Source organism: Equus asinus, chromosome 4 (assembly GCF_041296235.1).
Source record: "Equus asinus isolate D_3611 breed Donkey chromosome 4, EquAss-T2T_v2, whole genome shotgun sequence".
In the NCBI taxonomy this organism is placed as follows: Eukaryota; Metazoa; Chordata; class Mammalia; order Perissodactyla; family Equidae; genus Equus; species Equus asinus.
The window spans coordinates 136,445,156-136,468,423 of NC_091793.1; the positions used below are offsets into that span (position 1 = coordinate 136,445,156).

General features: G+C 39.9%; 1 protein-coding gene across 2 annotated transcripts in view; it reads right to left on the reverse strand.

Annotated features, from left to right (window-relative positions):
* The window catches only part of TRAK2 (trafficking kinesin protein 2), a 61,711-nt gene extending 38,450 nt beyond the window's left edge, over positions 1 to 23,261 (reverse strand). Inside the window, exons 1-2 of one of the 2 annotated variants that reach the window (XM_044768440.2) lie at positions 22,973 to 23,110; positions 9,949 to 10,196 (exon numbers count right to left, since the gene is read on the reverse strand). The gene's annotated coding sequence lies outside the window, so the exon portion shown is untranslated. Of the gene's footprint in view, positions 1 to 9,948; positions 10,197 to 22,972 lie in introns of both variants that reach the window. The other variant, XM_014829227.3, reaches the window with a different exon arrangement.
* Between the last annotated feature and the right edge of the window lie 7 nt (positions 23,262 to 23,268).

Here is a 23,268-nt window from a genome sequence, read left to right on the forward strand (position 1 = left end):
AAATACTAGGGAAGGGAGTTTCAGAGACAGACGGCCAACAGAATTAAAAGTCAAAAGGGAAACGTGGTTTAAAAAAGGGGGTAGAGGGAACGATAAAATCAACGGTAATCTTGGCTTAGGCCCAAAGCCAGGCTGCAAGGAGTCAAGAACTGGGATGGTAAGAAAAGAGTTTAGTGGGTACAGACCAGGATTTCCAACACCCAGACTTTCAGATTTCCTCATACCAGTAAAATTTCAGAAACTTCTATGGTTGTTGTCATAGGGTTATTTGTTTTCATTTTTATTTCTTTTTTCACCATTTCTATTACTCCATTAAAAAGTATTTTATAAGGAAAAAAATAAATAATGAAATAAACAACAGTCCTTCCCAAAAGTCCTTCCCTTTTGTCATATTGGCATTTAATTTTTCTATATTTGAATTCAGAAAATTTTAATGAATAATTTTTAAAACTCTATTTATATATATATAAAACTATTTTCTTAAAATATGTTTGTCAACACAGCAATCTGCACTAGCCAGGTCAACATGAAGTTCAAAAGTATTTATTTAGGTACTTTGATTTTAATTCCAGTTGTCAAAAATTCATTTTCATACCCAAGATCAGTCTACTGTATGCAACTGAATTCTTCCCCATGTATCTTATTGTCCAAATTGCCATTTCTAAGTCAATCACTGCAAGGGGAACGGAACAAAAATTGGATTGAACCAGCAAAGATTTGTGCACCCCACCCCCAGAAATCAGGAGGAGGAAGAAAGCAGCCTCCCCTAAAGTACACAATCACCAAGTATCTAAGGAAAATCTCAACTAGAAGAAGGGGGGGGCGTGATGCCAAGAAAGAAGGGGGCAACGATGATTCTTGGGTAGGCAACAAAAATCATTTGCTCTATGCCTTTATGTCACATACAGTCTCTACCAAGGTCTTTCAAATTACAACTCCAGAGACTCGGATTTACAGATTATGAATCCAGTGATATATTAACAAAAATAAAATGGCAATGCAAACATAAGAATAAACAGGCGAGGGGCCGGCCCCGTGGCCAAGTGGTTAAGTTTGTGCGCTCTCCTTTGGCGGCCCAGGGTTTCGCTGGTTCGGATCCTGGGTGTGGACATGACACCGCTCATTAGGCCACGTTGAGGCAGCATCCCACATACTACAACTACAAGGACCCACAACTAAAATATACAACTATGTACTTGGGGGATTTGGGGAGAAAAAGAAGGAAAAAAAAAAAAGAAGATTGGCAACAGTTGTTAGCTCAGGTGCCAATCTTTAAAAAGAAAGAATAAACAGGCAATGTAGTGGGGGTCAGCAAACCACTGCCCTCAGGCCTCATTTGGCCTGCCATCTGTTTCTGTATAACCTGTAACGTAGGAACAGTTTCTATATTTTTAAATGGCTGAAAATAAGTCAAAGTTAAAATGTTTCATGATATGTGTAAATTACATGAAATTCAAATTTTAATGTCCATAAATGAAGTTTTATTGGAACACCGCCATGCTCATTTGTTTAGGTACTGTCAACTGGTTGCTCTCATGCTACAATGGCAGAGCTTAGTAACTGTGGCAGAGACCTTATAGTCATGAAAGCCTAAAATAACTAACTGACCCTTTACATGAAAAGCATGCCAACCCCTGATCTAGTAGTAAAATAATCCAGGCATCAAATAGCCAACTGTCTAAATCAATGATTTCCTAGATCAACTTCTTAAACAGTGATCCCCCTACATTTAGATGCTTGTAATTAGATCACTACCTCTAGAAGAATTTCAGTAAAGAACAGACTTCTACTTTCTACACATACAAGTGTAATTAAAAGTTATTTTCAATTTCTAAGAAAGCATTTTTTAAAAAAGCGGTAAGTTACAAATTTGCTTGTGAAGATGGAAGTGGAGAGGGGAGGGAAGATAAGGAAGAAAGAGGGAGGAGCGAGGGAGGCAGATGAAGAGGGAGGGGATAAAAGCAAAGTGCCTCTCATACCGGTCCAAACCGGTTCTGAAACAGAACTGTGGTTCTTAACCACATTTCAATCAAAGATTGTTGTGAAAATCTAATGATAATCTTGGGACCTTCTGCCTGCCACACTGTTACACACTAGCTGGTTTAATCCTATATTTACATTACTATTCCTACTTTTTCTGTTTTTTGTTTTTTTTTTATATTTACCTATAACACATAGGAACAGAAAAAACTGTATATAAGTTTCAACTATGGACTTCAGCTCTTTGCTCTAGAGACTTGCTTTCCAATTAGTTTTGGAGGTTTTGTTAATGGTTTGGTCTTAACTCTTACCTACAAGAATAGAGAAACCAAGGTGAACACAGAACTAAGTCCATCTCCGGAATCATGTAGGAAGAATCCAGATCTCCAGGAACCTGCCCAACCTGCAGACTGAACCAGGTCAGGGGTCATCTGGAAATGACGTCTTTCCTGGTGACCTTTTAGAACTGAGTAAAGCCTTTGGATATGCCCTGGTCTAGATTGAGCTCCTCAGTAGGATTAGTTTGGAGTAGCAAAGCTGAGTATAGAACAATGTATGCACTGTGCCACAAGATCAGCCTCAATTTTCACCTTATTTACTGGTTTTCAGACTTTGAGCACATTACTAACAGTTCCTCATTGTCCAGATGGGAGTAATAAACTACTCTTTATAGGGAGGGTCAGGTACAAGGACTAAATAAAAATAGAAATTCCTAGCTTGGTGCCTGGCATAAAGTAGACACTAAAATGATCGTTCCCTTCAGCTTCCCCCTTTCGCTTGGCCTGAAGAAAAGATGATGTCTTCTGCCTAATCTCTCTTAAGCTTCTGGCTCAACAGCCAACTCTGAACTCAGAATGGCTACCCTGTTTGACTATGTAATAGATGTAGTCTAAAGATTCTCTCTGAACAATCCTCATATAGAAAGGGATAAGGACTGAGAATCTGCTCTCCTGGCAATAAAGCGACAAGTGCCATAAAGCAGGACTACTGAGGGCGATTACTACTGAAGCTCATTCCTTCGTGGATTCAGGAGAAAGGTTGCTCATAACAAAAGTCTTAACTAAACTAGTACCTGTACCCAGAGCATAGTGGCTGTATTAGTTTCCTATTGCTGCTACAACAAACTACCACAAATTCAGTGGCTTAAAACAACACCAACTTATTATCTTACAGTTCTGGACGTCAAAGGATGAAATGGTTTCAATGCACCAAAACCAAGGTATTGGCAGGGCTGTGCTTCCTCTGGAGACTCTTGGGGAGAATCCGTTTCCTGGTCTTTTCTAGCTTCTGGAGCTACATTCCTCAGCTCAGGGCCCCTTCCTCCATCTTCAAAGCCAGTAGCACAGCATATTCCAATCTCTCTCTCTGCTTCCACTGTCACATCACCACCTTCTGCCAAATCCCCCTCTATCTCTCTCCTGTAAGGACACCTGTGATTACATTTAAGGCCCAATGGGATAATTCAAGGTAATCTCCACATCTCAAAATCCTTAACTTAGGCCCTTCTGCAAAATCGCTTTTGCCATATACAGTAATATTCACAGGTTCCAGGGGATGAGGATCTGGATATCTTTGAAGGCCATGATTCAGCCCACCACAACAGTTCAGAACATGGATTCTGGAGCTAGACTGCCTATACCTGAACCCTAGCTTCACCACTTACTGGTTGTATGACTTTGGACAAATTACTTAACCTTGTTTCTTATCTGTAAAATGGGCCTAATAACAGAGTCTACTTTATCAGGTTGCTATGGGGATTAAGTGAGTTATGTGGAGATCATAGTTGCACCTACCTCAGGGGGTCATTGGAGTAACTACCTGAGTTAACACCTGTAAAGCTCTTAGAACAACACCTTAGAATACAATAAACGCTCTGCAAATATTAGTTATTATTATTTCTATCACCACAAAATAGTACTATTTTATTATCATTATTATCATTGTACCTTACACCAACTTGGGTACAATGTAAACCCTGCTCAATTGCTTTAATAGCATCTTCTGTTAACATAAGACACATTTACTTCCTGCCCTCTGACAGTGATGTTAGTTTACTGCCATTGATCATTTTCTTTCTACCTCTCTGATGCATGCAGAGTCAGCGTCCTAAACGTAGCTGAAACTAAACTCTGGCAAGCACAAACAATACAGTCTCAGTGCCTTTCCTAGTTTGTAGACACATATTCTTAGTACTTCCTTGAGTACCATCTACTTTCCATGCTGGATCTTTATTCACTCTTTTTAGGAACAACTTCGCTGCTTTTCTTTATAAAACAATTAAGCAAGCATGCATTATTTAACAAGAAGCCAGCCTTTGTAATTCATGCACATTTAGGAGAAAATAAAGTAAAATAGACAAGTGACTTATTTTAATAGGAATGAGACTTAAAAAGACCAACCAAAACATGAGATTGATATAAATATTGCTGGCAAAAAACAACATGGCTCATGACTTAGACCGTTTAGCCTAGCCATGGAAACTAAATGGTCAACAGTGAGTCTAAATATAAGCCCTGTGTCTTAAAAAAAAATGTTGCTACTTCCTTAAAACAGGACACTGGCCAAAACAGCCTTATTGAAAGGGCTAAAAACAATTCAAGGAAACTTTAAATTAATAGGAGAGCAGAGCCTAGAATTATGGTAAGCATACTGATTTAACAAAAATTTAAATTAGAAATATATTTTGAAATTTTATTGTACAAATAATACTTTGAGGATTAATTTAAAATACATGTTGGCTGCTGATCTGCAGGCAGAAGTGGGAACAGTGCCAATCACCAACTCCAGCAGCAGCTCTTGTAGGTAGTGGCAACCCTAATCCAGACACAGGGCAAACTGTGTAATCTAAAAATAAAAGAAATGTATAGTGTTCCTACATTAAATAATAGATTTTTGACAAAGACAGAGATTTACTAATTTTAATGTATCTGGCTATACCAAAAATAAGATTTACAGGGACCAGCCCCATGGCATAGTGGTTAAGTTTGGCATGCTCCACTTTGGCAGACCGGGTTCACAGGTTCGGATCCCAAGAGCAGACCTATACCATTTGTAAGCCATGCTGCAGCGGCAACCCACACACAAAATAGAGGAAGACTGGCACAGATGTTAGCTCAAGGTGAATTTTCCTCAGCAAAAAAAAAATAAGATTTATAAAAAACAATAAATTTAAAACCACATATTGAACCACAAAAAGACTACTTGATGGCTTCAGTGCTAAAAGCTGAAAAAAAAGGGGGGAAGTGGTGTCACCACCAAAACCCAAGCTGGATAGTGAGCAGCAGCCCTCACAAAGGCAGAGACCACATGCCAACACCAAGCCCAGCTGCACTGATGTGCCACAGCATGTTACACTGGCTACATCCAGCACAATTATTCTACCAGCAATTGTAACCTTCACAGGATTCGTGCCCAGTAAATATTTTGTCCCTCGTTTTTGGTGCCATTCAAGGTAAAGATGAGTATGGTTTTCAGAATACGAAATATATGTAGGCAGCTCTACTTACAAACAGGTTAGATTCCAAAAGGCTGTTAAATCCATGAGCTTAAAAGTCCAAAACCATGAGTGAGATTTAGGCTTATGGGGTCCGCATTTCCTCCTAGCTGATGTATTTTGGGCATTTTTTTAAAACTGCCCTGTTTTGTTTACAGTGAACCTTTGCTGAGGCAGGAACCCCTCCCTGCCACAATCTCTCCCAACAGAAGGGAGGGAACCGCTGGCAGCTAAGGAATCCACACCAGAGCTTCACCTGCAGATTAGAAAAGGCCTTGAGCCCAGGGGGCCATCTGTGGTTTTTGATAAGCTTCCACAGCAGCGCTGGCATTGACCATGCTCAGCCTTTAAGCCCTTGAACGCTTAACTTTAACCTGAATTAACCTTTGACTAAATAGGCATCCCACTTTAACGACGACCCTCCGCGGAAACCATCGCAGACGTTCACACTTCTTCACCTTTGGCTGACTGTCAATTGTACAGCTACCTCTTTTTTCACACAGCATGTGATTGTCCTTCATAGTCATTCTCATTGTCCAGTCATATATTTAATATGTGTGATTTTCTCACCTTCAGTTTTTTACACTATGTCTACTTTTGTGTCTATCAATCTATCACTACTAGCACTACTTTTAGGGACAAAACTGGGTTTGTAATATTTACAAAATACCTCAAAACTATACACACATAAAACAAACATGCTATAAATAACAACGGCTGAGTAGAAAATGCCCATCTGTTGGTGACCAGCAGAGATGAATCCCTTGCGCTGGAGCATACTTGCCCCTATGCAGAAAGTTCCTAAGTTACACGTTTGAAGCAAATCAGTTTGCGCAGCAAACTTGATTTCTACCGAGAAAGCAAATCTACCATGCGAGGTCAGGGCTTTCTGTCCGATATATTTAGAGATGCCATTTTAGATGTTGCTGGTGCATGTGATTTCAAGCCAAATAGTAAAGAAGGTTTGAATAAAATTTTAGCCTCATGTCTTTTTTGCAAAAGATAATGAATTTATATTCTTTGAAGTAATCCAGCCCAAACTACTGTAGTGGAAAGGGATACTGTTCCTCTGTACTTTCCTCAACAAAGCAAACAGCAAGGGGCTGGCCCATGGCCAAGTGGTTAGGTTCGCGCGCTCCGCTTCAGCAGCCCGGGGTTTCCCCAGTTCGGATCCCTGGTGTGGACGTGGCACTGCTTGTCAGGCCATGCTGAGGCGGTGTCCCACATAGCACAACCAGAGGCACCCACAACTAGACTATACAATTATGCACTTGGGGGCCTTTGGGGAGAAGAAAAAAAAATAATCGGCAACAGTTGTTAGCTCAGGTGTCAATCTTTAAAAAAAAGAAAAAGTGAATAGCAAGAGAGTGGCTGACTGCTAATAAGTACCTGCAATTCATCAGGGTCTTCAAATTACTCAGAGCTAAAAGCACCACAGCAACACTCAAGGTTTTCTAGGCGAGGAAGCACTTACAAGTCAATGATTGATTTTACAGAAAAGCAGCCATTAATTAAACAAGCATGGTGGCACACTCCATACTTTATCTTTTATAAGATTAGGCAAATAATACAAAAGCAAAAGATCCAAAATATTAGGGATCTTTTCAAGAAAGCAAGGTCTAGTCATTATCAGGAGCCATTCTGTTTCATACTTCACATCCATATCTTCATCAAAGTAAATGACAGTTATTAAAATATGACCCCAATCATGAGGAAAATGTTACATCATGCTTTCATATCTACTCTTTAAGAAGTTAGGAAAGCACGATTTAAAAGAAAACGTTAAAAGATAATATTTTATGGTGCTTAAATAATTAAATTTTACCTGTCCAGAAAAGTCACACATCCAGTGTGCGGGAGTACTAAGTATGGCATCTAATAAACATTATCCACTGTCTCTGGATTTTATTGTCAGAGTCTTGTAAGTCTAACATTAACCATGTTAGGAGACGTATTTCCCTTTTTGCTCTTACAAAAAGTATGGCCATATGTGTCGTCTGGAACTGCCACCCAGCAATAATTCAGGAGTTCTAACAATTGTTCTTACTGAAGGTAATCCTTTCTTGTCACTAACTCCTGGACTTAGAGAAACTCTTAGAAAAATTTCCTCCAGGGGCAGCCCCTGGGCCAAGTAGTTAAGTTTGCCTGCTCGGTGTCAGTGGCCCGGGATTCACCGGTTCGTATCCTGGGCAGGGACCTAGCACTACTCATCAAGCCATGCTGTGGCAGCATCCCACACAGAACTAGAATGATCCACAACTAGGATATACAACTATGTACTGGCGTTTGGGGGGTGGCAGGGAGAGGAAGATTGGCAACAGATGTTAGCTCAGGGCCAATCTTCCTCACCAAAAAGCATTTAAAAAAATTCCCCAAATAAAAAGCCCATGGTGGGAATGCCGACTAACGCCGCCATTCATCAGAATCATCAGAAACTATGGAGTCAAATTAAGCACCTATGTACCCTAAGACCCAGCAATTCTGCTCCTGGGCATATCTATGCCAAATAAATTCCCATATCAGCTCATAAACAGACATGGATGAGATTGGGGGAGGGCCTGCTCCCTGGACAGTAGATAGGTAAAATGTGGTGAACACACCACCAAGGAACACAGCACTAGAAATACAGTACTAAGTGAATAAGGGAAGAAGCAAAATGAGAGAATGCTCCTTCAGTGAGAAATGAGAAAATGTGGCTTCAATCCTGAACATGTGGACAGGAAACATTTGTCAGAGACCATGTATGCAGAATCAGCAGTCTCTGCGACATAAACTATGTGGACACAGTTCCCAGCAATTTCGTAAAAGGCCATGTTGATTTTATATTACTACCTAGTTTTTCTAAAGCAGTGTAATTAGATGTCAACTAAGGAAATGGTAAAAAAAAAAAAAAAGTGAGATTAAGCCTCACTGTTGACACTTTCAGGTGTTTCGTTATTTAGTAAAAGCTTGGAAGGGAAAAGTGTTTAAGCTCAAAGACGACAAGAGTTTAAAAGTGGTGCATGGTGCATAATAAGCTACATTCCTTAAACAAACCTCTCCCTCATCTGATGAAAATCAGCTACAAGCTACACTGGAAATTTCCATTCACTTTCTCTTTTTCTCTTTAAAACACATGAACGCAACACAACACGCACATATGCATGTGTGCACCTTTGTTAAAAAAGTAATATGCTCATTTTTTAAAAAATCCAGGCAGTAGATGAAATGAAGAATCAAATGAAAGCAACTTTTAATCCTTTACCATCTTTCACTGGGAGACAGAACGTTATGCTGTTTAGCAGCCTACTCATTTATCTTTCCATGTCAATTATCAATCTATGCCATCATTTTAATGTAATTCATTTCTGAATTACACAGTATTCAGAATATACAATTATATAACCATTAACAGTTTCCATCAGTGATTTTCTAACATTTAACAGGTTATTCATTCACTTTAAAACTCAAGAATCCAGAACAAGGGTCAGCAAACTTTTCTGTAAAAAGCCAGATAGTAAATCTTTTAGGCTTTGCAGCCATGTAAGGCTCTGTCACCTATCTTTGTTGGTTTTTTCCAACCCTTTAAAAATACAAAAAACATTCTTAGCTTACACAACTGGCTGGATTTGTCCCAAAGGCTATAGTTTGTTGAACTCTGGTCTATACCCTAAATCATGGTATTTTTGCACCACAGAATGAAAGACTACAATGACGCCAAACTCTTACAGAAAATGCAACATATAGCTGAATAAGCGATATCAACATCATCTTTTCAAAACTCTACTTCTAGACAGAAATTCCATCTTTTGCCTGACATCTGACAGTGACAATGAGTATCAAAGGAGACAACAGATATATAAAAGGCCTTAAAATAGCACTGACCACAATTATACTTCCATAGTTTTATGCCTCTCCCCATCACCCATTTTTTCCAAACTCCTTTCTATAAAAGATCATGACTGGCTTAGAAATACGAAAAACAAAGCAAATTATTATTTGGCAGTCAAAAATAATTTAGTGACGTTGTATGGTAGTTTAGTCAAAGGAAACAGGATAGGAAATAGCTCAGAAACACTAAATGCAAACCTCAAAAGGGTAGGCTTCAGTATCACATTCACAAAATAGTCTTGATTTACTTCTCTAAGAGAAAGAACAACTTGATACTTAAAGTCTATCTGAAATTCTGTACCCTTTTAAGAGAGCATTATCTTCTCTGTACCATCTGGCAAAAGAGCTACACAATGCTATAGAATATATTCAATCCTAACACTGCAAAAGTTTTTTCAAGATAGGGTTTTCTTATAACTTCTAAAGAACGGAGGCTGAATTTAGTAGGAATTATTTAGGTATTTGGGAAAGTTTGATAAATGGAGAAAATAAGAGTTAGTAGAAGGGCTCTTATTATCAAATTATACCTAATAAGGTACACATTTCATCATCTTAACGTCTGACAGCAGAGCTCCTTCAGGCAAATCCATGGAAAAGCCACTTACAGTGGAAGGTGAGGCCTTGCAGCATCAAAGGAAGGCTAAGATGTTCTGAGAAGACTCGGGTAGCAACTGTTTCTTCTCTCTCTGGAGAGGGAGAGGGAGGGAAAGAAGTCTCCTCCAGACGGCAGTGGCTCAGGGGCCGCAAGAACACCAGGAATCCACCGAAACCTTAGGGAGGGTTTGGCTTCCCCACAACGTGACATTGAAGCTTCAGGCCAACAATCTAGCTCTTAAAGGCTCTGTCTGGACATCTGGGTTACAGACATATAAAATATTAGTTCACGAGAGCAGCTGCTGTCAAGAATTTTCATCCCAGAATATTTTAATAAAATCATAGTTATTATATTTTAAAATCTCTTTTTAAAACCGAAAATTATATCCTTTTGACTAAAGTAATGGTTAAAAAAGGGGAAAAAACAATTATAGGTCTTCAAAAATGTGTAATGAAGAGTAAATGGCATTATAGAGTTTGCGGATTTCCTGTTCTCTTAACCAAAAATGGAGGGAAACATGTTGAGCAGAAGCATTTTATACAATACAATTGATTCTGTGAGTACTAAAATATGTACTATACTTCTAGAATCAAATAAATCTTTCCCCAACAAACCAGAAAGCATTTTCTTTCAGTGTTGACTGGCAAAATTTAGGTACTAAATTAAAAGACACCATCACCTAAAAACCCACGAACACTTCACAGAAGATTAAGAAATAAACAGAATAGATATAATCATCCTCGCAGACTTAAGAATATCACTGTACCATTTGCTCTTCAGGACTTTATGTTCAGCTCAAATAGCAAAGAAGACCCCTAGAAACGGCACTTTGACATAGTGGTAAGGGAAACACAAACTTTAAAAACAGAAATAATTCAAGAAGAGGTAGAAAACCTGTGTCCTCATTTCTCTTTTTGCCGAAAATTGTCCCTTACTAATACAATGTAAATTTGCTTTTGCTGGCTTAAGATGACCCTAAATCCTTCAGTTATTTTAAACTTATAATACTCAAAGCCTTCAAAAGTAGAAGTTCCAAAAAGAAAAACTGTAGGCAGTAGAGCTCTTCAGATCAACAAAGTGATCAGCGGCAGCAGGACATGCAATCTTACACGACCAGGAACAGGGTGTAAATTAAAATCGGGGTGAGCGATGGTCAGGATGGAAGAATACTTATTATAAACATATGTATAAACATATGTAATTCTAATTCTGCATATCTGAGACATATAACCATTTTAGTAATGTTATTCTACTAGGCAAGAGACGTTCAAATTATATTAGTTTAGACATAAGAGTCATTGTTTTTTAAACCAATTGTTACAACCAACTCCAGGACTTCACGATAAAGTTACCTTTTGAAGGAGAATTGACATGTAATGAATGATTTTGGTTTGCCAATGAAATTCAGGAACCAATTAAGAATATAAATTTTTTGAGATGTGGCTGTTGGCTATCTGCAACTCAGGAGACAACTGGATTCTGAGCTTGATGGATACAGTCACCAGGTGGCTGAGGAAATTTGGGAACCCTCTTCCTCCACCTGCCTTTCATAGTTGCTATCTCCAGTTCTTCAGGAGGCCCTCATGGGCCCTCTCCTTTCCGTCCTCAGGAACCTCATCTACTTCAAAGACCTTACCTTCCAATTATAAGATAATTAGTCCCCAAGTCTCTATCTTTAGCCCAAATTGGCATTTTTTGACTCTAAACTGGAAATCTCAGTATCAATTTATAATCAGTACCATAAATTCACTGCATTCTAAACTGAACTCATTATCCTTCTCCCATGAAATCTGTCTTTTCCTGCTTTACTAATTAGTTAATATTATCAGTTCCCCTGATCAGTAGAGCCAAAAATGTAAGAGTCACCCTTCTTCCCGGTCCCTGCTTCCCATGTAGTCACCAACTCCTGACAACTTGCTCTTCGAGTCTATTGCTATGGCCTTAGTTCAAGCCGTTCTCTCTGTCCCTGGCTACTGCAATAGCTTCCCATTTGGTCTCCCAGCCTCAGCCCTCTCTCCTCTGAGCTGGCACAGCTCTTGGCTGCATACCGCTACCCAGCCCAACCCTCCCCATTCCCTTAGCATACTGTTCCTTATGCTTCACATGTCCTCCACCTCTAGATGCACACACAGGAAAACAACTTCCAGTAACTTGGTTTCTCAAGCAGATTTTCCAGTGAGGGAAAAATATACTAACTATGGGAAGCAAAACATGCAGTTTACTTGACAGTTCTACTGTATATGAAGAGCAGACATTCTGGCATATTTGTCACTCTTCAGTGAGTCTGCTTAGTGTGCCTTTCCTCCAGGCCTGATCAACTCTGAGTACACTGAGAAAACTTTAATTTCTAAACCTGAACAATTGAAGAGGAGATACCACTGCCCTGAGAGACTTTTCCTGAGCAGAAATTAGCTCTTTTGACTCTAAAAGCAAAAACCAAAACCTATTAGTTAAATTCATGACTTTACTGTAGAATATACCAAATGAAACCAGCACTACAGAAGTTTTTAAGATCAGCTTATAATGGTAAACAACTGATGATAAAGACAGAAGAGCATTCCGTGTTTCAAATGAAAAATACATGATAAAAAAATACATTCTCAATTCTGTTCTAAAGTCAGTCTTTCCTAATAATAATAGCTAACACAGACGGAGCACTTACTATGTGCTAGGCCTTGGGTTAAATACTGTATGTACATGATCCCTTTTAATCCTCACAACAACCCCATGATGCACATCTTATTATTGTCACCATTTTATAGATGAGGAAACTGAAGCTTAGAGGTTAAGCAACTTGCCCAAGCTAGTAAGAACCAAGAGTCAAACCCAAGGTTGTTTTTCCAAAGCTGGGGCCTCTAAGCTCTGAGCTCTACTGGCAAGATACTGGGGAGGGCAAGGAAGCATGTATAACTTGAAAAAGCCTCAGAGATAATTCAAATGCAATTCTCTCTCTCCACTCCACTGAGGGAAAATACTGAATAAAGGGAAAAAAGCAAGTAACCCCTAATTTCTTCTTAAGTGGTTTATATTTGCTTTTAGAAATTAGTAATCTGATCTCAAAGTTGGCTGTTATTTTCTATGAAGCAGGATGATATGTGTTTTTATGTATATCATATATTTCCTTAATAAGACAACTCCAATATGAGTTTGATTTTGCCTCTCAATGGGCTATTCTACAGCATCAAGAAGATAATATAGAAGAAATACTGTAAATTGGAAGTAATTCTGTAACTCGTTCTGAGCAGCTAAAAATACTAAGTAGAATACAGACCAAAATAAACCCTTATTCTGATAAATTAAGTCCACCTATATCTTAATATCTTGCAAATGTCAGGCATTCAATAAATATCTGTTAAATGAATTAATCAATCTGGAGTTAGGCTACATGCTTGCAATCTGTAGCAGGGAGAAAAATGAAACGATGTGAGAAACATAAGACTGTTACAGCTTTTGAAAATTGAAGGCTTTCTTAGCCCAATTTACAAGAATCTGCATAGGCCTCCCACGGTTTCAGCGAGGGATGTGAGCCTCTGCGCAGGGCTCTATCAGTTAAGCCCGTCACTTACACCGATGTTGCAAACATTCCCTAGAAATGGGTTTGACAACACTGTGACAAAAATCTTTAACACTCCCTCCCCACCCACCCGGTTTTCTTATTTCAAAAACATTCGTAGAAAGATGTTTTCCCCCTGACGTTAAGACATAGTAATGAGAAAAGTCCAACACACTGCTATGGGAGGGAAAAAAAAAGTCCTTACATAAAATGGATGAACAGAATTTGATGACTCAAGGTCATACCATGACTAGCAACTACTGTATTATAAAATAGTGACTACAGTGATATCCTCCAGGTTTATAAGCTTTTAGGAGCTCTTTCTCCCTCACTTAATGGTCTCAAAATTGCTCATTTTTTGGAGACTGTAAGTGCACTTCTAATTTTGTTTCCGCCCTCACTGTGAGGCCATCAACCACCACACTTTACTGCTGCCAGGGGGCCTCCCCCCTTTCCAACCTGATGTTGGCTGAGAAACCAGATAACCAGGTTATCGGAGAAGCCGGAAGGTGTCTGTCTGCTTCAGACTGAACCCCAGGACCTGTTTTTCCGTCCTTTGCTGGTTCCTCGGGTACCTCTGTCTTCCCTGCCTCCAGCATGAGGGATTTCGTTGGCTTGCTTCTCTTCCTCTGGTGCTGTCACCAAGTGCTTTTCTCTCCCAGAGTTCTTTTCCCTGGGCTGGCCATGACTACACTCCATCTTTTCTTTACTGTCTCCCAAGAAAAGCACAGGTCCTCCACCCTTTGTGAGAATTGTACTGTTACTATAGAGAAATAAAAAGTGGATTATAAATGTGGAAAAATGGTTTAGGAAATCTTAAAATTTTTCATTGTGATTTTGCTCCTTAACCAGTGTATAATGACTGCCCTGCTTGGCTGCTTCCAGAAGACTAAGTGCTCACTTTCTTCCTTGCTGCACTGTGAGCTCCTTGAATGACCGTCTTATTTTTGTGTGCTCCAAACCTAAAAGCCACTGACACATAGTAGGCTCGAAATACATGCTTAACTATAAGCTTAATGATTAAAAATATCAATACACTGAATTAAAAAAGTAATTTAATGAACAAAATTGATTATTAATATATTTTAGTCTAATATCAACTAAATAAATTGCCTTGAAAAACAAAAATCCAGCTAAGAGTGAACATTCAAAAGAAAACATTGTATTATTTGCTTTATGGGAACTATAAGCGTTTGCTGTTAAAAGGGTTATTTTTACAGCAGTAACACAGTATCCACTTTTCTTGTAATAACTAAAAAGAACTAGTTGTCAGTTTCATAGGAAAGCTAAAACTGAATCTTTGGCTCATTGCTTAGTTTTATCATGTTTCCCACTAAGTTTTTGCAGCTGTTTATGAATGTATTTAAAACAAGCCTCACATCAAATGAGAAATGGTTAAATACCTTCTTTAAAAAACTCACAATTGCTAATCTAAGTCTCATTTGTGGTCTTCAATTTTGTGACTAAAAATAAAACAAAGGCAAATTCAGTGGTTTAGCAGAGTAGTAGCCAAAAAGATGAGAATGGTTGAAAGGAAATTTTTTTTTTTAAATTGTTAAATTCTGGGCGTTAGGAACACTAGTACCATCTCAGAGACATTTTAGTCGGTTTCCAGTCTCCTCTTCCTTTCTTCCTTAGACAGAGAGTGATCTTTCTTAACCAACAAGCTTCCCTTTGTTTGGATTTACACCTCTGGCCTGAATAACCCCAAAGCACCACACACAACATGTCTATGACCGAAAGCAACAGGAGGAGAAAACAGAGCTTTGACGGCTGGACCCCAGATAGGAATTTACTTTACATAAGTGATGAATTTTTGAGATGTCCATTTTCCAAGTTGACATGCATTTTTTTTTTTGAGGAAGATTAGCCCTGAGCTAACTGCTGCCAATCCTCCTCTTTTCACTGAGGAAGACTGGCCCTGAGCTAACATCCATGCCCACCTCCCTCTCCTTTTTTGTGGGACATCTACCCCAGCATGGCGTGCCAAGTGGTGCCATGTCCACACCTGGGATCCAAATCGGCAACCCCGGGCCACCGAAGTGGAATGTGCGCACTTAACCACTGCGCCACGGGGCCAGCCCCTGACATGCATTTTAAATATAAAGAAGTCATTAAATTCTCCTGAAAAGGTCACAAAACCATGTGGAACGGGGCTGCCAAAAATTCGGTCATCAACCATGGGCCTCACACCACAGGCATGCCCTTCATTATCCTCTTCAAAGTCCCTCTTTTCTGAGAAATTCCGCACCACATCTTTCTCACTCATCTTTGAACCTCTGGGCTGTTCTCCATCTCTCCTACTCTCATTCTTCCCACCAATAAATCCACATAATCCATAGCTAGCTTTCTCCTGAACTCTGAGAATTAAGTACAAATATAATCCCAACCACGCACTTGCATGCTTGTTAATTGGACTGTAAATTAGCAATCCTCTTAGAAGAGGAACTGGATGGCTGGAAGACAGAAGGGGAAAAAAACTTATTTTTTTATCATTTACCTTTCAATTTTTCCACCTTGTGTTTATGTCCATCCAGTTAAAAAAAAATAATGAAATATATGTTACTTCAAAGTCTCTAGTCCTGCCCTCTCTAAACTTTTCTCCACTGGTTCTCCTTATCTTCCACTAGCGTCATCTTCTTACTTGGTCTATTATTATGTTCAAAATCTTCTATTTTATTAAAAACAAAATTTTAAAAATATCTCTTCCTCAAGACTCTGGGTTTCCCTCTGGCTACTACCCTCTGTCCTCAGTCAAGCTTCTTCAAAGAATATTTACTCGCATTCTCTTCTCCCCATCTCTCATTCACACTTCAACTCCAGCACAATCTGATTTTTCCTGAAACCACTTTCCTTTCAGTCACCAAGAGTCCCTGCTAACCAATCCAACCATACCTTCTTAGTTGTTATCTTACGTCATCTCTGGTTCAATATTGGCGATTCCTCCCTACTTCAACGTCCCTCCTGTGGCTCTCCTGGAGCCCACATCTTACCATGAAAGCTCTTTCTCAAATCCCTTCATTTCATCACCCAGCTCCTTCACCTTGATGCTTAAATGTTGGTGTTTCCCAGAGTTCCAACTGTGACCAGGTTCTTTACTGCTACTGTTCTTCATTTTCCTTTGTGCCAACCAACCACTACGACAGATTAAACTATCTTTTTAGTGTTAATAACTCCCAATCTGGCTCTTCAGACCAGACTTCTTCCTGAGCTCCACTCAATTTTTTCACAAGCTGATTATGATCCCCTGAGTTGATCTAACAAACAGTAGATGCCTCCTTTCTCTCACCTTGCCACATCCAATGCAGTACCAAATCCCGTACAGTCTAATACCAATATATATGTCAAATTTACCCACTTCTCTTCATCCCCTCCTTTACCATCTTAATGCAAGCTGTCATCATCTCTTAGACTATGAATCAATCTCCTAACAGGATTCTATTCTTAATCTCTTGCTCCTCTCTATTCTCTAAAAGGAAACAAGAATAATGTTTTTAAAACTAAACTCCTTAAAAAAAATTTAATGGTTCTTAATAATACCTAGAATAAAATCCACACTTCAAATCACAGCCTATAAAGTCTGCCGCAGTCTGGCCCCTGACTCCTTCTCCTCCCTCATCTTGCACCACTCTCCTCCTTGCTCAGACTCAGCCACAGACACACAGGCCTTCTGTCATTTCTTTTCACTTCCTCATCACACCCTTCCACCTCTGCGCCTTCGTAGCTATTCACTCTCCCTTGAACAGACTTTGGTATTGTTCTTTATATGGTAACAACTTCTCACCCTTCAGCTCTCAGCTGAAAACATCCTCAGGGAGAAGTTACCAGTCCACTTGTCTAAAGGAGCCTCCCCTGCCACCTTTATTTTCTAACTTAGCAACTAATTTGTTTCTTTCACAACATATGCTACAATTTACTTCCTGAAAGTCCTCTTCCAGGAAGGAAGGGGGAAGGTGCTATCTTCTCCCTTTCCTCCTGCTTGCTGATCAGAATGGGAATATACTGGCAGGAACTCAAGCAACTTGATAAATACTTGCTGTTGAAATGAACTATTAACTGAACTGGTGGGTGAATTCTTTCATCATTAACACACATAATTTATCAACTCCATTGTTACACAATACAGCGTAACACTCTTAAATTAGACCCTATTTTATTTGAACTATTCCTTTCTTCTCCATGACTTGTCAGAAATCTTTCTAAAGAGAAAGAACTTGAAGTTTGGCAAACACTGACAGAGATAGATGGATAAGCTTCAAAGACCTCAATGATCATTACAACATGAATTAGTTCCACCTCTGTATCACGGGCAGACTTTGCATGCTCATTTTCTAGCACGAATAAACCATAATTCCGGGTGGTTAAACAGGACATTCCCAAGGTTGTGTGAGTCGGTAGTAAAGCTAGGAATAAAGTTAGAACATTACATATTAAGAAGCCAGCTATAAAAGCAATTTTGATAAAATGATCTCAATTAACAACTGGTCAATCAGCTGCTTACTGGACAGTTTCCAATAAATGCCTCTTGAATTAAACTAAAAGTAATGAATAGAGATAAAAAGTAGTATATGACAGCCTAAGGGAGGTTAAAGATCTAAAAAATCTAAGAGCTAAAGGGGAGAGCTCTAACAATCTAAGAAATCTAAGAAAACAAAATAACACCACCAGATAAGTAAGTATTTAATGAGTATTAGAACAGAATTGTTCTATAGACAGTCAGTGAGGGGAGAGCTCTTTTCTAGCTGAACTTCACATAGGAGTCAGACTTAAGTGGGTTCCTCAAGGATGGAAAGATCTGGATAGTGAGAATGAGGGTATTTGGTAGGTAAAGGACAAAGGGAAAAAAAAAAGAGGCCCCAAAGCAAACAGCAGACACAGCCAATGTGGCCACAGTGTACAGACCAAGTTAGGCAGGAATGATTATGGAGAAGCTACTTGGAGCTTTAAATTTGACTAGTTCAGATGAACTTGATCCCAGAGGGAACAAGTTTCTAAATGGAAGGTGACATCTGAGAAATAAATCTGGAGTCAAGATACAGGATAAATTTCAGGAATGGAGAGATCAGAGACAGTAAAATAATTAAGAAATTTTCTCACATTATGCCTGGATTATTGTAATAAAGGCATAAACTGGGTGAATGGAAACAGTAAGAGGGATTTGCAAGGCAGTGAAGACAGGACTTATTAATTGATGAGTTGGGACTAGATGAATTTTATTCTCTTCTGAAAGATAGTTACTACATCTAGTATACACCTCAATCATTTGGCTTAAAACCTCACAATTTTCTTTGCCCCTCACTCCCTGAGGGTTCTCTTCCCAAACATTTGCTGTCCTCCCGCCCTCCAAACTGGCATCTCCAACCACACAATATATTCCAGCCAAAACAAGGGACTACATTTACTAGTTCTTTAGACACACCAGGAAATTCCTAACCCTATATGTTCACGCGATTTCTTCTGCCTTTAATGTCCTCTCTCCCTTCTACACATTCAAAGTCCAGCCATTCTTTACCTCCCCAGTTCAAACACCACTTTTTCCACCAAGATTTCCCAAAGGCCCCAACTCAAAGTAAGCATTGCCTCCTAATACTTTCCACTTTTCTCTAAAATACTTGTTTTTTTTAACTTATAATTGTTCCTATCTCCTCTGATAAACTGTGTACTCCCTAAGGCAACACTCAACTTATTTTTGTATTCTCCCTCCTCCTTTCATAGACAGCTGAAGATCTTGATAAATAATATACGGCAACAGCATAGTATAACGGCTAAGAGCACAGACTCTGAAGACAGACTGCTTGAGTTGAATCTTAACAGTGCCATTTATCAGCTATGTGACTCTGGGCAAGTTACTTACCCTCTCTGTGCTTCCATATCGTCACATATAAAATGGAGATCATAACAGCAGACATATCATAAGGGTGTCAGAGAACTTGGCTTAGAACAGTGTAGGCACCATAAATTGTCTGTTAAATGTAGTGGAAAAATAGTGAATACTCTGTAACAGTTGAGTAAAGCTTTACTTATTTATAGAAAACAAAATGTCAAAGCAAATCCAGTCTCTAGATACAAAACAGGTATATACAAATTCTTCCTAAATCTTCTTATGTATGCCCTAATGGTTCACTGTGCCCTTTAAAATCTTCCTTATGTTAACAACAGTTCTGTTTTAGTTTGATATTTCAATATTCTGAGAAAATATTTAGTTCAGCTTTCTGTGCCAATAGACACCTAACTGGCTTCCTTGCCTCCAGTCTTATCCCCTTTGATCCATCCTCCACAAGGCTCACAGAGTAGTCTTTCTAAAATGTAGATCTAACGTTTTTCCACCGCCACAAACCCCTCCATTCCGCTCCCCTTAGGATAAAGTTTAAACCTATCAGCATCTCATACAAAATCAGCCTAATATGGCCCCAGCCTCGTCTCCAGCTTCATCGCTCAACACTTGTCACCATGAAACCTAATCGCCTGGCCATACCGCACAGGCTTTCTGTAAGTCACTCCTTTGGCTAGAACACCCCTGTGTTAGTCTGCCATAACAAAATACCACAGACTAGGTGGCTTAAACCACGGAACTTTATTTTCTACAGTTCTGGAAACTACAAGTCCAAGATCAAAGTGTTGACAGGTTTGGTTTCTCCTGAGGCTTGCCGGCGGCTGCCTTCCTGATGTGTCCTCACACGGTTTTTTCCTCTATGCATACATCCCTGTTGTCTGTGTCCAAAATTCCTCTTTGGACACCAGTCAGAATGGATTACGACCCACCCTAAAGGTCTCTTTTTACCTTAACCACCTCTTTAATGGCCCTATCTCCAAATAGAGGCACATTCTGAGGTTATGGGACTGAGGGCTTCAACATTTGAATTTTGGAGGGACACAATTCGGTCCATGACAGCCCCTTCTCCTTTGCTTTACCCAGGCTAATTTCCATTTGATTTTCTAAGACTGGTAAAGTGATTAAAAATCACTTTAATCACTGGTCAAGTCTTCTCACCCCAGGCAGATTTCACTGTCCTTTCTCTGTGTTCCCAGAGTCCCTCCGTATGCTGCTCTCCGTATGCTATCCTATCAACGCACTATCACACTTGTCTCTTTCCCTCTTCAGGCTGTATTCCATATGAGCAGAGACTAAATCCCTAGCACTTAGCACAGCGCCTGGCCCACTGAAGGTATTTAATAAAGATCTGATTAAGAGAAAGTAAAAGAAAGAACAGGGACTTTGAAGAAAGGCAAGCATGGGTTCAAATCCTGGCTTTAACGCTTACTTATCTTGTGACTTTGGGCAAGTCACTATACATTGAACTTCCATTCTATATAAGACAGTTGTAAAGTTAAATGGCCTAATTATAATAAAAGCATCCAGTTGTGGGGGTGGTACACAGTAGGTGCTCAATAACTGTTAAAGATTCTGAGACTGCCTGGGTTTGACATCCAGTTCTACCACTTAGTAGCTGAACAACCTCAGGTATATTAACTTATTCTCTGCTTCAGTTGCCTGTCTCTAAAAACACCTCATAGTGCTCCTGTGAGGATGAGTTAATATAGGTAAGACATTTAGATGGGTATCTAACACATAGTAAGCGTTATATAAATGTTTCCTATTATTACACGAACACTACAGGTCTGAACAAATATGACTGAAAACCATGGAATAATTCGGTTCCTTTAATTACTGCCATTTTAAACGTGAATATTACTTTAATGCCTCCAATTTCTTACCAACTAAAGAGGATAGCAAGTAAAGAGGTTCAAAAACTGGTACAGATGATATAAACAGAGCTCAAAACAAACATGAAATAATATATTGTCATCTGTCTCATTCCTTATATCGGTATTTAATGTATTTTGGGTATTGAAGTAAAATTTTTAAGAAACAGGTTTTTCTACTCTTTGTGACTATAGATGTCAACCATTTTCATGGAGAATAACACTCCTCGGCTCATATTTTCAATCGCAGAATCACTTAAACCCTTGAACTGGAAAGGACTTTTGAGATGAAAATCCCATCCTATCATGTCTTACAAAAGTAAACTGAGGTGGATTTGGAATGGCCTTATAGGGTCTTAACAAGCAGCTCTGTGGCGGATGGGAATTGCAAGCAGAGAGAACAACTTGTTCCAAAGTACTAAAGCAGGGGTTCAGGACTCATTCTAGCTGTCAACGATGTAGAGGAATCAACGTATTAGGCAACGCTAGGAAATAACGCCGGAAAATACTTTTTAATCACCCAATCTTTAGGGTCAGTAATTTCTGAAGTAGGCACAAGTGACCTGACCTGTAACTCTGAAGCAAGGCAGATCTAGCTTTGAATCTGCACTTGTTACATAAGCAAAGACTGTGAGCCTCAGATTAGTGCAACAGGGTTATTATAGTGACTAAGTGAGCAAATGTACATAGAGCTAGTAACTGGGGTGCTTGGCCGACTGAAAGTAAATGTTTGTTCTTTCCCACCCCTTCCATCGTAGAAATAAAAAACTGTAAAATAACAAAATAGTGTCTTTCACACGCTATGTACTTGCTGCATACCTCAGACTTGTTGAACACACTTAATTTTAAAATAGAAGGCTGGAATAACTGCTGAGATGATAAAGTGTCTTCATCCCTGCCCCCTCTCACCACCAAATGTCCTTCACAATTTGTTCTGAAGTGTCACATCACCACCATTGACATGTTATTTGGAGATCACTGTAGCTCAGACTTCCAATTCTACAGCAAAGATTTGAAGGTGGGGAAAAAATTTACTGAAATAGACTAAAAAAAAAAACTGGAAAAGTCCACTTCATTTTATTCCTATGTCCATTGTACCTTGATGAATTTCCAATGAAAAACTACTCGTATTCCTGCACAGAAACTGCAGGTTTAAATAAAAGGTTGTGTGCAAGTAACTGAGTTCACCACTATTATTATGACCCAGAAATCTTTTAAGTGTTTGGGAGATTATCTTTATGCTGGTACTAAAAACGACATCTGCCAATATCCATTATTTACGCTTGAAACTAAAGTCAACCGTTTCGTTAGAAGGACGAGTGGTGTCCGGCTCAAAATCAACCGCAAGAAAAGCCCAACTCACTCAACATAGAAAAAGCTCTTTCCAAGACCCTCTCCGATCACTCACATCACAGATGGCGAGCGAGGCTTAGGGTTTAACGTCCAGACACTAAAGCCGCTCATCGCTCGGGGACGGGGCTCCAGGTGGATGCTTTGCAGCAGAGGATGAGAGGCTGCCAATCCTCGGAGGTGCAGCTGGGGTGAACCCGAAGGCCAGAGCCCAGCGCCCATCACTTCGCACCCACACTTGCAAACAACCCACTTCCCACCACGGGGGTGGACCCGGGAGGACCCAGCCCTCCGGTTCCCAGCCTCGGGCTCCGGTGTCCGCGCGTGACCTCCGAGGACCGGGAGGAGCGCGGGGCGGGGAGGTTCCTCCGACTTCAGGGGAAGCTGGCAAGGGCAAGTTTGGGTCGCGCGCGGGAAGGTTACTCACAGGAACAGCTAGACGTCTGTCGTCCTCCGCCCGCGCTCCCTCAGGGAGAAGTCTCTAAAGCAGCGGCAGCCTGAGAGCAGCAGCCCAAGCGGCCGCCGCTGCCAGTAACCGCCCGGGCGTGGCGGGGACGGGCGGGCGACTTCACAACATCATCACTTGGCGACCACAGTTTTGTAGCGACGCCGGCTCAATGGCAGCCCCTGCACAATTGGGGAAGAGCGAAGGAGACCCAATCTCCCAGCAGCCTCCACGGCGCCAGCGCACGACCTGCTGGGAGTTGTAGTTTCCTGTGGGCT